The 13,974-nt window shown below is 49.2% G+C and overlaps 1 long non-coding RNA gene and 1 pseudogene across 2 annotated transcripts in view; one reads left to right on the top strand and one right to left on the bottom strand.

Moving 5' to 3' along the window:
- The window catches only part of LOC142439414 (uncharacterized), a 182,265-nt gene that overhangs the window by 121,814 nt on the left and 46,477 nt on the right, over positions 1 to 13,974 (bottom strand). The gene's annotated exons all lie outside the window — the stretch shown is intronic.
- LOC142442029 (small nucleolar RNA SNORA73 family) lies at positions 13,485 to 13,678 on the top strand (annotated as a pseudogene).

Here is a 13,974-nt window from a genome sequence, read left to right as displayed (position 1 = left end):
TTCATCACTTTGGAAATGGAATGAACATGGGCAATAAAATTTGCAGACACTAAAAGTTCTTATTAAAACAAAACCAAGAGTTGATTTCCAAGAGAGTCGATAATTTTCTCAGCTTTTAAACAACTTTGATTAAAATTTTAAACATCCGTTATATTTGTATTTTTGCTTATAACGGATCAATTTCAGTGTGTTCATAGGGGAAAAAGATCATTTTAAAAATGATCATGTGAAGATCGCCTGATCAGGCCCTAATTACCATACAAGCTTAAATGCACTTTTGTAACTTCAAAAATTGGCACAGCACAAGATAAAGACAAATGGTAAAACCCAGGCCAATAATGTAAATGTTTTCTTTTCCTTTACTTAGGAGCTTACGTATCAAACAGCAAAACACCATGCCAAGTCAAGAGAGAGGCCACAACAGAAAGGAAAACACTTTGTATAATGTCCCTTCTCCCTGCTTTTCGTTTTCAACAAGGGATCCCCTGTTTCCGGTTGGTATTGGGTCCCACAAGTTCTGTAGCTGACTCTAGTGGTGGATCAGACAGTCCCACAGAGCTAGAGACCTTGATGCCATCAATGAGCTGCTCCATTCGGTGGTCAACTGTACTTCTTGCTCAATCTACAAAGCCCATTCTGATGAAAGCCATTGTCAGGTGAGCTTCCCTTACTTGCAGCTAAAAGCATTCCTACCTAATGAAATACAACCCACCTCATAGGGTGGCTACAGTGTTTAAATGAGATAAATCCCATGGTTTAAGCAAATAGTCCTGTATCAGTCAGCTCTGTTCTAATGATGTAGCTCTTGGAAGAGTGCTTGGCACATAGCCATCTTCCCTCCACGCCCCTCACCATCCTGCACAGGCACTTTCCAGAGTGAACGAGGATACAAATCAAAACCATGCCACAACCAAAGGACCAAAGGGCGGTACCAGGCCAACACTCAATGTTTGGTTTCCTCCTTCCCGTGTTAGTGTAAACACTTCCTCTGAGAAAATGTTCCCAATCCCCTGGACCACCTTAGGGGCCTGCCCCACCTTTCATGGCCTCCATTGAAACATTTCTCCCAGTGGACACCTCTTCCAGGGCCTTTCCTAGCCTCTCCTAGGAAGGCGAGGACCTTGTCTCCACCATAGACATGTCATATCTCAACTATGTACACTGAATCTAGCAGGTACCCTGGGCACTTGGCTAACGTTTGCTGAATTAAATGACTGGGTCTGTCTCTCAAGTGCTTGCCTGACTTCCCCAAAAGTATGTGGGCTCTGTGGGAGCAAGACCTAGATTTCATCCCCGATGTGCCCTCAGAAGCCTGTTACTCTAGGCCCCAGTGCAGTGTAGTGGCTCAAACAGTGTTTGCTGCACCTCCAGCACCCTTTCCAACAGCCAGATACATGTCTGAAGGGATCTTTAGTGCGCCCCCTCTCCCATAGAGAGTGCCAGGCTTGGACACCCACAGGGGCAGTTCTACCCTGTCCTGTCGGGTCACTCAGAGTTCCGAGTCAAGTTGATGGTGGTGAGTTTAGAGTTCTGCTGTTCTTCCGGTCAGGTACCACCTCATGTCTTCATAACACTGCATGCGGTAGAACGCCTCGTTCTAGAAGTTAGGCGTCCTGAGTCAAGATGGGAGGCCCCATCCTAGGTAGGCATGTAATCCACTTTCGTCTCTTGGCAAAACTTTGTTAAACTGTGTCTTGGAAAAGCTTGTGTCCAATGGGAGGAGAAGGCAGGAGCTCGGAGTATGCAGGCTTCTTTCCTCCAACGTCACCCCTCCATGACTGTGTGCCAGCGTCAGGCAGCAGGGCCACGTGGGCGCTTACAAGCCCCTCCTAAGGAGCCAGAGGAAACCCCACCACAGGACCAATTGGCTGCACAGGAGAGACAGGAAGATGGGAAACACCGAAGCTTCCCTTTCCCCTTTAAGATGAATCTAGCCCAGTTATCTTTGGAGAACAGAATCAAACAGCAGGGGCAGTGAGGCTGCCACCCGCAACCCCACTATCTAGTTACTGCCAGCATCCACTCTCCCAGGAGAGGCCCCCTTCAGGATCTGGGGTGAGAATCGTGCTGTGAGCGCGTGTCAGTCAAAGGCGCCAGCTGTGACTTGAAGGTGGGAGCCCTCATGGCATAGTGAATTACAAGTTGGGCTGCTAACCACAAGGTCAGGGGTTCAAGCCTACCAGGTGCTCTGTAGAAGAAAGATGAGACTCTTATGCTCTTGCAAAGAAGCTTGACAGCCCATAGGGGCAGTTCTACTCTGTCCTGTCGGGCTTTCTGGAGTCAGAAACAGCAGTGAGTTTGGTTCAATTTTACCATACTACCTGGTGGCTTAGTGGTTAGGAGTTGGGCTGCTAGCCACCAGGTCAGCAGTTTGAAATCACCAGCTACTCTTCGGGGAGAAAGGCGGGGCTTTTTACTCCCATCAAGAGGAGCTGGTATCAAGGGCTCAAGTGGTAAGAAAATGCTTTGAAAATGATGATGGCAGCATCAGTACCAATGTGCTTGACACACTGGATGAATGTACAGACTGTGACGGGCCCCCAATAACAGTATCTAATTTTTTTTTTTAAGGAGAGTTACAATTCCAGAAGCTCACAGGCTCAGTTCTATCCTGTCCTACAGGGTCGCTGTGAGTCGGGATGGACTGGGTGGACTGGGTGGCAGTGAGGGGGCAACCTCCAGGGGCAGAATCCAGCTCGTTAGGTGGCTCACAGCCCATTCAGTCCTTGATAGGTGCCAGGGAGTCCATGTCTACTCACAGTGACCATGGTGACAAAGAGGAACTGTCCCACAGGGGGGTTTCTAGTTTGTCCTGTCCTCTTTACAGAGCAGACCCCCCCCAGCTTTCTCTAAGTGGGGGCCCTGGGTGGGTTCAAACCACCAAGCTTTTGGTCATTAGTCAATGCTTCCCTGTATCACCACCCATCCTCCACTTTAAAGCATAACTTTTAGGATCCTCTCTAATACAGCCTTTCTGTCAGAACACAAGTGGGAGGAAAGGGGCGCCAGCACTTGCGCTGGTCCCATGAGGCGTCAAACAGTGTTCCCTGCACTGTGCACCCAGGATCTCAGGCAGACCCGCTGCCCTCCACGCACCACAGTGCTTCTTTCTCCAGGGCATCCGGATCCCTCCTTCCTCCTTCACTTCCACAGACACTAGAGGATTAGGGTGGGGCCTGGCAGCAAGGCAGGTGGTGATCTCTGGGGACCCAGAAGCTTCCTCTGCTATGAAAAGTCCATCCTTCTGGAACTTTGTGAGTTTTTCTCCATACCTTCCTTTACCCAGCACAAGGGACTTTTTTTTTTTAAGTGAATTTCACTACAGGGGGAAAAAGTTAAGTATTTCTGGTTGGGGCGGGGGAGGGGGGTGGTGGTAAAACCAGCAAATACAGTGAGGCCCCCCTGGTCCCCATCTGTTCCGAATCTTCCCCCCACAGGATGTAATGTCTAAAAAGCAAGAAAGAGAGGCCTTCCTCTTCCAACAGTCAGCAGGATCTTGCATGCAAAGAGAAGAATGTTTGGTTACCGTGGGTTTCATCTGCTTTTTAACTCACAAGTTGCCGAATTAGGCCGCCTACCCCACTCCAAACCCTACTGGGCACCTTCCAAGATCCTGCTGCAGTCAGTACTTGGCTCAGAGACACCCCCAGGAATGGCCAGTCCTGGCGAGGAAAGCGCCTCCCCTGCACACCACCTTTAACGCAAAGGCTCCGTCCTCCTAAGCCTGGCCAATGACTTCTGCAGATGTCTCAGGCTAAGATGTGCCAGAGATTCCCCGGAGCAAGTGAGCGACCAGCCCGTGGGGAAGCAGAGGGCCCAGCCTCCAGAGCTGTTGGTGCTGCGCTCTCAGCCCCGCTCCTGAGCACGCTGCACACTGAGGGGCACACAGCCAACTCCTGGATGTTGTAACAGGAAGGATGTTCCCCAGTAGGTCCCAACAATCCTAACCGATGCTCTTCCAGGACCGGGAGGGCGATATTTATAGGAGGGCACCCAGCCAAATGAGGCCAGCTCCAACGGTATTTCCACCAACCCTCTGCCTCCCATCTTCCCTAGTTCTCCGTCACATTAAATGGAGAGGCATGCCTCCTTTATGGCTTGACTTTTACAGGAGGGTTGAGGAGCTCATTAAAGGGACTGAGAACCCCAGGCTGAAAAGAAAAAGACCCCCTTTGCTTTCTCATAGCCGGCCCGCCCTTCCCCCTTTAGCTCTCTGTCTTCCACTCTCTCCTCTGCCCCAGCCCCCACTCACACAACTGTAGCCCTCAAGTGCACGCCTGCACAGCTTCTTTTGTCTGCCCTGGCAGACCTCCAGATGTGGGAGATGCTCTGCTACCCTAGCCCCCAAAGACCCTTCCTCCTAGCCCTCTCTCCCATTCCTTATCTCCTACAAGGCCCAACGACGCACCTTCCCTCACCCACCGCTGTCTATTTCCTACCACTCTTCTCCAGAAGTGGAGCAAATGGCTAAGCACTGGACTGCTAACTGAAAGGTTGGCAGTTCCAACTCACCCACTGACACCTGGGAAGTAAGGCCTGGCTATCTGCTTCTGAAAGGTCACACCCCCATGAAGCCTCTACTCCCTTGCTGTTGCTCACACACTTCATGCCCAGGTACCTCTGGTTCCCTCTCTGAGAATGTCCTCTAAAGGGTCTCCACAGGTCGAGCTCCCTCACATTCATATTTCTGCTCAGAAAGCCCCTCCACTGAGACGTTCCTTTGGGCTGCTAACTGCAAGGTCAGCAGTTTGAAACCACCAGCCACTCTGAGGGCGAGAGACAAGGTTTTTCACTCTAGTAGAGAAGTGTGGTCTCAGAAACCCTTGGGACAATTGTCCCCTGCCCTACAGGGTCACTGTGAAGTTAGAACTGACTTGGTAGCAGGGAGCTTGGGTGTGTTTGCGAGCCTACTCTCTAACACGCTCTAGTACACAGTACTCTGTAATCAGCGCTGCTTTATTCATCTAGTGCCTTTCACCAACAGGCAGCGTTCAACTTTGGCTCCTCTGTTGGTGGTAGGGTGGGTTACACATTGAGCTGCTAAGCACAAGGTCCGTGGTTCGAATCAATCAGCTGCTCCAAGGGAGAGAGATGGGGCTACCTGCTCCCTTAATGATTTAACATCTCAGAAACGCTCGGGGCAGTTCTCCTCTCACCTGCGGGGTTGCTATGAGCCAGAGCCAACTCGATGGCGGTGCTTTTGATTTTCCCTTCCACGAGGGTCTGTATCCTCTTGTTCTCTAGGAGCCTCCCAACTTCCAGAATGTACCTGGCACTCAGCAGTCTGCAGAAACTAGGAGCAACGCCATAGGAGAAGTCAACCGGGCCAAAGGCGGAATGTGGACATTTAGCCTCCAGAACGACCGGAAATCAGCTTCCGTTCTTAAATCCCACCCATTGGTGGTATTTCTGTTACAGCCAACCAACCCACACACTCGATGGCCCCGAGTAGTTCTGACTCACAGCGAACCTACAGGACAGAGTAGAGCTGCCCGGCCGGTTTCTGAGACTGTTTATTAGAAGTAGAAAGCCTCGCCCTTCTTCCTCTGGGCAGCTGGTGGTTTCAAAATGCCGCCTTCCCGCTGCCAGCCCAAAGCGCAACCCATGTGGCACCTTGGCTCTGTTAGAGCAGAGTTGATAACTAGACATGTACCAGTGCGGAGGGGACAGCGCGGAAATGCATCCTGAGCCTCTGCCCTCATCCCATCAACACCCCCCCACGGTATCCGCCCACCTCCCCTCCTCTACCTTCCAGGTACATATAGGGAAGAGATAGACAGATGTGTGTATGTATACATATGCCCAGATACACCATATGCCATATTTTACGTACTATATAAGTACCACATACTTCCTGGGCTTCAAACAAGGTTATTGTAGTTTCATCTCCTGCTGATAATTTGCATTCCTTCTGAACCAGAATTTACATCTTAACAAAATACCTAAGAATCACCTGGGAAGCTTCTGATTCAGTCTGTCTGGGGTAGCAAAATTTCAGTGGGGTGGGGGTAGGGGGGGTATCAAATGATTAGATGCCCTAATATATACCTAGCAAGTCTACACTCCACCCCTGACCTCCCAAACCCCATGCCGTCCGTTCCTAGCAGGAATGTCATTCAAAAGGGGAGAACAAGGAGCCCTGGCCCAGCTCTTCTCTCTCAAACCTCACTTTGCCCCATCTTCCTGGCTCTCTCCCCGTGTCAGGGGAAAGAGGCCAATTCTGTTGGCTGCCCAGCAAGTCAGAGGTGGAGTACACAATGCTAACCACTCTCATGCAATCCTCCGTTCCAGGAAACGCTCTCTCCGGGGCCACATGGGTCAGAGGGAGAAGCCTTCGCCCTACTGCTCAAAGCCGTGGCCTTGGCAGAATGGGAGGTCAGCTGCCCCAGAGAAACACAGGGCCCCCAGGGCCCCAGTGGTTCATTAGTGAGGGGGTAGGAGGGTCACCAGTGGGGAGGAGAAAACGGTTGTAGAAACAGCCCAAGTAGATTTCCACATAAAGGAAAAGTAAACAGATAAAGGCTCTTCCTCAACCCTCTGAGGAAAGCAAACCTTCAAGTGTTTGTTAAAAGGTTAATCCGATTTACAAATCCTTTGAAAGGGTTGAAAGAGGAAGGACTGGCTGCTGACCACCCCTCTGCTGACCAGCAGGCTCTGTGTGGTCATTCCCCCCGCCACCACCCCCCACCCCCCCGCGTCTGTGGATAGTGTTCACACTTGTTCATGAAGATGCCTACCGGATCCCCAAGGAGCAGATACCCTGGTGGATGGGGGACCCTTGTCCACCAGTGGTCTGTCTTGGCTTCTCCTCCTGCCAAGCTAAGAAAGAAACTTTCTTAGGAAAATGGGCCAGGCTTGGAAGAGTTTACTCCTCTCAACCTTCACCCCGAGCAAGCCCGTTTCACACATGCCCTGGAAATCTAGAAGACATTGAAGTGTGCTCACCTGCTTTCTGCCTCCTTCCTTCTCTGCCAGACCCAACCAGAACAACCAACAATTACCGTGGAGTCAGAACTGGTCAGCGACCCCGCAGGACAGAGTAGAACTGCTGCCTAGGGTTCCCCAGGCTGCAGATCTTTGTGGGAGCAGACACCCTCATTTTCCTCCCAGGAGTAACTGGTGGGTTTGAACCATCGACCTTGCAGTTAGCAGCCTAGTGATTCACCTATTGCACCATCAGAGCAACTTAACGAGACCACAGGTTGGGCTTCTTTCAGGCAGCCAACTCATTTGCCTGATGCTCCAGATGAAATGAGCTTCCCAGTGGATCGCCAGAACAGCACCAAAGGAAAAGCAAATCCTTCTCCGATGCCCCAGACGCTTGTACAGTTGCCCCTGGGCAACTTTACCAACTCTTACCACCCCCTACCACCGTGCTTGGGTGAGCAAGCATGCCAGTTTGCCCAGACTGTCCCAACGTAAGCAGTGCACACCCAACATCCCAGGATGGTTGGTTATCGCCTCAAGGGCAGTCTTCCCAGCCTCCTCCATCCATGTCCATGGACACCTATCTGGGGAAGATGGCTCAGCACTGTTACGCATTGGCTTCCTGGCATGACTCCTCAGTATTGATCTTCTCACTCGATTTTTCCTCCTTTTCTTTTAAGTCAGTTTTTTGGGTACACAATTCAATAGTTCAATCATTCAATCATATCAAGGAGAATTGTGCAATCATTACCACATCCATTTTAGGACATGGGCCCCTCCCCCATGGTTTTGGATTTTGTTGTTGTTAGGGCTGGTCCCAACTCACAGCGACCCTCTGCAGGACAGAGTGAAACTCTGCCTGGTCCTGAGCCAGCCTCACACTGGTTCTCATGTGTGAGCCATTGCGGCAGCCACTGTGCGATCCATCTTATCGAGGGGCTGCCTCGTGTTTACTGACCTCCTACTAGGTTATTTCTTACTAAACGTTTTATATGTGGGAGTAGAAAGCCTCCTTATTCTCCTGTGAACCGCACAGGCTGGGCAGATGCTCAGGAAATAACCTCTGTGTCCAAAGGGTCCAAATTTAGGCAGGCTGGCCCAGGGCTCATAACCATATTCAGTGTGTCACACTGGGATCCCATGTCATTGTAGTCCCCAAAGCAACAGTAAATCACTTGTGCTACATTGAAAAACAGTCAGTTCACATATGCAGGGCCACTCGGGAAGGGCCATGTTCACCACCAAGTTTCCCTGTCCTGTAGCTGGACGCCCAAGGAGCACTGGCGGGGACTGGAAACAGGCTGCATGGTGCCCGCCAGGTCCGCAGTTGGAACCCACAGGAGGAGGAGGTTTTCTACTCCCATAGAGATATACGGTCTTGGGAACACAGGCAGTTCTACCCTGCTCTATAGGGTTACTGGGTGGGAATGGACACAATGGCGGTAAGTTTGTTTGTTTATTTGTTTGACAGCTGGGAGCACTAGTGGCTATGAGGAGGAGGGCAGGTTCTTAGGTAGTTTGAGCAGGATGTGCTGGTATGGAGCTTTGGGACTTTTCTTACACCCTCGTAATCATTTAACATTGACCCTACTCCCATCCACCCTCTCAGTGTCTGCCAGATGAAACCCCCAAAGCCCCAGATCCCACTGTTTCTCCAACCCTGTGAATGCCCTCCACCGACTGCAAAGCCAAATAAAACCCAACACCCGCAAATTAAATCTCATCCCTTCCCTTGGAGTATGAATGGGGGCAGATCAAGTTGGAAGAATATATCACACACCTTAATAAATGTCCAAGCCCATTGACTTTAGAATGTCCCCCCAAGGAATTAGTTCCATATTGGCAGAACACACACATACAAGTTCATATGCAGAGTCACCTATTCCAATGGAAAGCTAGGATAATTGTGAGGGCCAAGACAAAGGGAATTCCTAACTGGATCATGGTACGGCCGTTCCATTGTAGGCGAAGAAATCATTAAAACAAGAGTTTGCGAGGAGTTGAAAATAACATGGAAAATTCCTGGCCAACCATGTTAAATAAAATGATACAGAAATAAAATGATCAGACAGCATGGCCACAACTGTGTAGGAGACGAAGAACTGCTCACTACTTACTGCGCAAGAGGAGAAGGCAATGAACAGGGTTAAAAAGAGCTCACACTCATTATGATCGTGGTAACTGCTTGATGTATGGTATGAGAGCTTAAATTCTGAGTACCCCAGTTAACACAAGGGTATGGATCGCAGTGACAGCCCAAAATTCAGCAATAAATTCATCAATCGCACATAGATTAAGCTTCCATTGAATTATTTTGGATCATTAACTATAATCTTGCTCTAAGACAGTAGTTCTCAACTGTCCTAATGCTATGACCTTTTCATACAGTTCCTCATGTCATGGTGACCCCCAACCATAAAATTATTTTCGTTGCTACTTCATAACTGTAATTTTGCTACTGTTATGAATCAGGCAACCCCTGTGAAAGGGTCATTCACCCCCAAAGGGGTCTCCACCCACAGGTTGAGAACCACTGCCTAAGGCAAAGTGCCTTGGAAAGTAGACGACCTCCACCCCTCTCCACCCCTCAGCCGGGGCAGAGGCTGTCTGTGTCATAGGGGCTTGTCTGGGTGTGCCCTTGATGGAAGTCACTGGGGATAGGACTGGAGATCACACTGTAAGGGTCAGGCTACTAGCCTCTCACCCCGACTACCTTGTTTGGAAAGCCTGGGACCAATGTGGTAAGCCCTTTTATCTAACATGACATACATGTTTCAATCATGGCCCTGCTCCTGCTTCTGTAGCTACACCTGGAACTATGATGGACAGAGCTGTCACCAGTCATGAACTTGTGACAAGGCCTTTGTTCCATTCCTATTTGACTGGCATCTCAACTGAATTCTCGGGCACCATTTTGACCTCATGTTCATGGCCTCCTTCATCCAGATGATGTGTGTACCTTTGCTTCTCCAAAACTCAGTCAATGTTCTCCCTAAATTATATTTGAGATGGGGTCTCTTTTGTACCCTAAAGCAGCACTTACTTAAGCCTCATAGGAAACCTACAAGCACATCAAAATTCTTATCCTCATCACACCAATGAGAAAACCAAAGGTCCAGTTTTCGCTTGTTTGCTTGTTAAGGAGCCCTGGTGGTATTATGGTTAACTCGTTGGACTGCTAACCACAAGGTCAGCAGTTCAAAACCACCAAAGGCTCTACGGGAGAAAGAGGAGTATCTGCACTACTTTAAAAACCTACAGGTGCAGTTCTACGCTGTCCTATGGGGTCGCTATGAGTCAGAACCAACTCAATGGCAGTGAATGAGGTTTGGCCTTGGTGGGGCAGATAGTTCGGTATTGGGCTGCTAACCATGAGGCTGGGTTGGCAGGTCAAGCCCACCCGGTGGCTCTGAGGGAGAAAGACATGGTGGTCTGCCTCCATAAAAATCACAGCCTAGCGGGTCAACAGGCTGGAGGAGAACACAAGGAGACCAACGGTTGGGGGTCGGCACGGGAGAGACGGAGGGGGGGGGGAGTGGGTATTAACAACCCCGGGGCCAAGGGAATAACAAGTGTTCCAAAATTGATGGCAAGGAGGCCTGGTAGGGCTTGATGAAGGGCAGTGTAACCGAGAGGAATTACTGAAACCCAAATGAAGGCTGAGCATGATAGTGGGACAACAGGTAAGTAAAAGGAAATATAGGAAAGAACTAGGAGTAAAAGGCATTTATAGAGGTCTAAATACAGGCATATATATGTAAATATCTTTATATATAACGATGGGGAAATAGCTCTTTGTGCATATATTTATAGGCTTAGTGTTAAGGTAGCAGAGAGACATTGGGCCTCTACTCAAGTACTCCCTCAATGCAAGAACATTTTGTTCTATTAAACTGGCATTACATGATGCTCACCTTCCCGACATAATCACTGAAGACAAAGCTGGTGCACAAGCATATGTGGTGAAGAAAGCTAATGGTGCCTGGCTATCAAAAGAAAGAGTGTCTGGGGTCTTAAAGGCTTGAAGATAAACAAGTGGTCATCTAGTTAAGAAGCAACAAAGCCCACATGGAAGAAGCACACCAGCCTGTGTGATTAAAAGGTATCAATAGGATCGGGTATCAGGCATCAAAGAACAAAAAAATCATAGCACTGTGAATGAGGGGGAGTGCGGAGTGAAGACCCAAAGCCCATCTGTAGGCAACTGGACATCCCCTTACAGAAGGGTCTCGGGCAGGAGATGAGCCAGTCAGGGTGCAGTGTAGCAATGATGAAACATACAAGTTTCCTCTAGTTCTTTAATGCTTCCTCCCCACATTTCCCACTATCATGATCCCAATTCTACCTTACAAATCCGGCTAGAACAGAGAATGTACACTGGTACAGATAAGAGCTGGAAACACAGGGAATCCAGAACTGATAAACCCCTCAGGACCAATAATGAGAATAGCAATACCAGGAGGTTAAGGAGAAGGTGGGGAAGAAAGGGAGAACCAATCACAATGATCTACATAAAACCCCCTCCCTGGGGGACAGACAACAGAAAAGTAGGTGAAGGGAGACATCGGACAGTGTAAGACGTGAAAACATAATAATTTATAAATTATCAAGGGTTCATGAGGGAGGGAGGGGGAAAATGAGGAGCTGATACCAAGGGCTCAAGTAAAAAGAAAATGTTTTGAGAATGATGATGGCAACATATGTACAATGTGCTTGACACAATGGATGGATGGATGGATGGATGGATGGATGGATGGATGGATGGATGGATGGTGATAAGAGTTGTACAGCTCCAATAAAATGATTTTTTTTAATTACAGCCAAGAAAATGCTATGAGCCAGTGCTATTCTTTCACAGGGCGTTGCTATGAGTGGAAGTCAACCTGACAGTACTTAATAACAAGTGATCATGTCACTTAGTAATTTAACTCAGGGACATCCCCCTAACTTAAATTACTAAGTGACATGACCAGATCTGCATATTGAAAGGGAAATACCGCTGGTGGCTGAGGCAGAGCATGGAGAAGACAGGAGGAGGGGCAGATGAGGGTCTCCTCTACAGTTGCCCCCACCCAGATGATCAGTAACTCAAAACCAAACTCACTGCCATGGAGTCAATGCCAACTCATAGCGACCCTACAAGTCCCAGGAGAACTGCCCCTGTGGGTTTCCCAGACTGGAACTCTGTATGGAAGTGAAATGCCTCATCCTTCTCCTATGGAATAACTGGTGGTTTTGAACTCTTAGCCGTGTGGTCATCGCCTTAGGCTCCTTAGGGCACCTTAGATGGGCAGTAATCCAACCGACCAAACCCACTGCCATCAATTGGATTCTGACTCATAGCTACTCCATAGGACAAGGGAGAACTGTTCCTGTGGGTCACTGGGACTGGCACTCTTAATGGGAGTAGAAAGCCTCATCTTTCTCCCTGGGAGCAGTCAGTGGTTTCCAACTGCTAACCTTGCAGCCAGGTGGTCAATGTGTAACCATTATGCTACCAGGGTTCTTCAGATGAGCAGTAAAATCTTAAAACACATGTGTGAAAACCAGAACAAAAAAAACATGTGTCACAGGCCATGAAAGACACGTCCAAGGGACACCCACAATCCAGTCAGGCATGAGCAATCAGAAAAGGGAGGGACAATCGCAAGGCTGCTTCCTCAAAGGGCTTCAGGAGACAGGGAGGTTTCCAGCCCCACTGACTGGAACATCAGGTCAGAGGAGGAGGAGGAGCGAAAGGGTGCACCAGGTCCACATCTCTGTTCCAGACCTGGCTTCCATCTGGGCAGTCTTTTCTAGTGTGAGGGAGTAACCGTGGGACCCCCCAAGTGGCTGCCCCGAGCAGTAGCAGCTCAGTGTGGAAAGTTGGGAGGGCCACGACGCTCAGATGTCCTGCATTCTTCCCTAGCAGAGGGCTTTCCACCAAAGAAGCCCTGATCCTGCCAGAAGAGACCAAATCCAAAGGAAGAACCCTTTTGATAGCGGCTCTCTGCTTCGGGAGGTGCTTCAGAAGCCCCCACGGACCATTCAAAATGCAGATACTCACGCTCACCCGAGGTTCTGATTGAAGAGATCTTGCCTAAGAGTTTCCATTAAAATTAGATATATATACATATACACACATAGAGAGGGCAACAACAAAAATATACATCCATCATTAAAATGCAAATGAAGGAACAGGGCCCGCATCTCCCCAGGTTGCTGCGACATGCTAGCCTTCCGGCTCCAAGCCTGATTCACAGGCCTGCGGCTGAGAGGAGCGGCATTTGGAGAACGGTTCTTTGCATTAGTTCCTCTTTTAAACCCACTCAAAGGGCATGCGGGAGCGTCTTTGCACTGCTCCTGCAGCATTTCTGTAGGGCAGATTAGCGCCAAAGAGAAAGGTTACAATGGATGTGCTGCAAAATACTTCTCGTGAAAGACATTTTGACACATTCAAAACAGTCTGAAAATCAAAACCCAACCATCAAAAAGTGTAAAAGCGTACTGTCCCACACCTGTCCCCAAGGACTCAGTTCTCCTGCTCAGAGCCAATGTCAGTGTTCTACGTATCTTTCTTGAGTGTGTGTGTGTGTGTGTGTGTGTGTGTCCAGGTAGCATGGAGGAGCACAGGGCTTTACCCCGTGATGTACAGTCCTGTCCCCCAGCGTCAGAAATCAAGCCCGGCCTCGAGTCTGCGCCTGCAGATTCCTCCAGCTTCTCAGCGCCCTGTGCACAGTGACTGAGGACACAAGCCACGCAGGAAACAGCCTTCTAGTGCACCCCACCTGACCCGAGGTTCTGTTTGATGATGAGCTAGATTGGTTTTCCACTTTTAGTGTTTTCTGCAGGAAAATAATAACACAGTAGAAGCTTGGTGTTGAAGACAGCGCTAAGAAAGATGGGACTGATTCTCACGGTCTGTATTGGTGAGGGTGTGGCTTTGGCCTGGGCTGGCCTTTCCAGAAGGAGTGGAGGGTTGTGTGTGTGAGCACTAATGGGCTATTCTTCTCAACAACCAAAAAAGGGCCAGTTTTATGTGGTTTTTCACCTCAAGAAGTTAAACTT

The sequence above is a fragment of the Tenrec ecaudatus genome, chromosome 2 (assembly GCF_050624435.1).
Source record: "Tenrec ecaudatus isolate mTenEca1 chromosome 2, mTenEca1.hap1, whole genome shotgun sequence".
In the NCBI taxonomy this organism is placed as follows: domain Eukaryota; kingdom Metazoa; phylum Chordata; class Mammalia; order Afrosoricida; family Tenrecidae; genus Tenrec; species Tenrec ecaudatus.
This window is presented reverse-complemented; position numbering and strand designations above follow the sequence as displayed.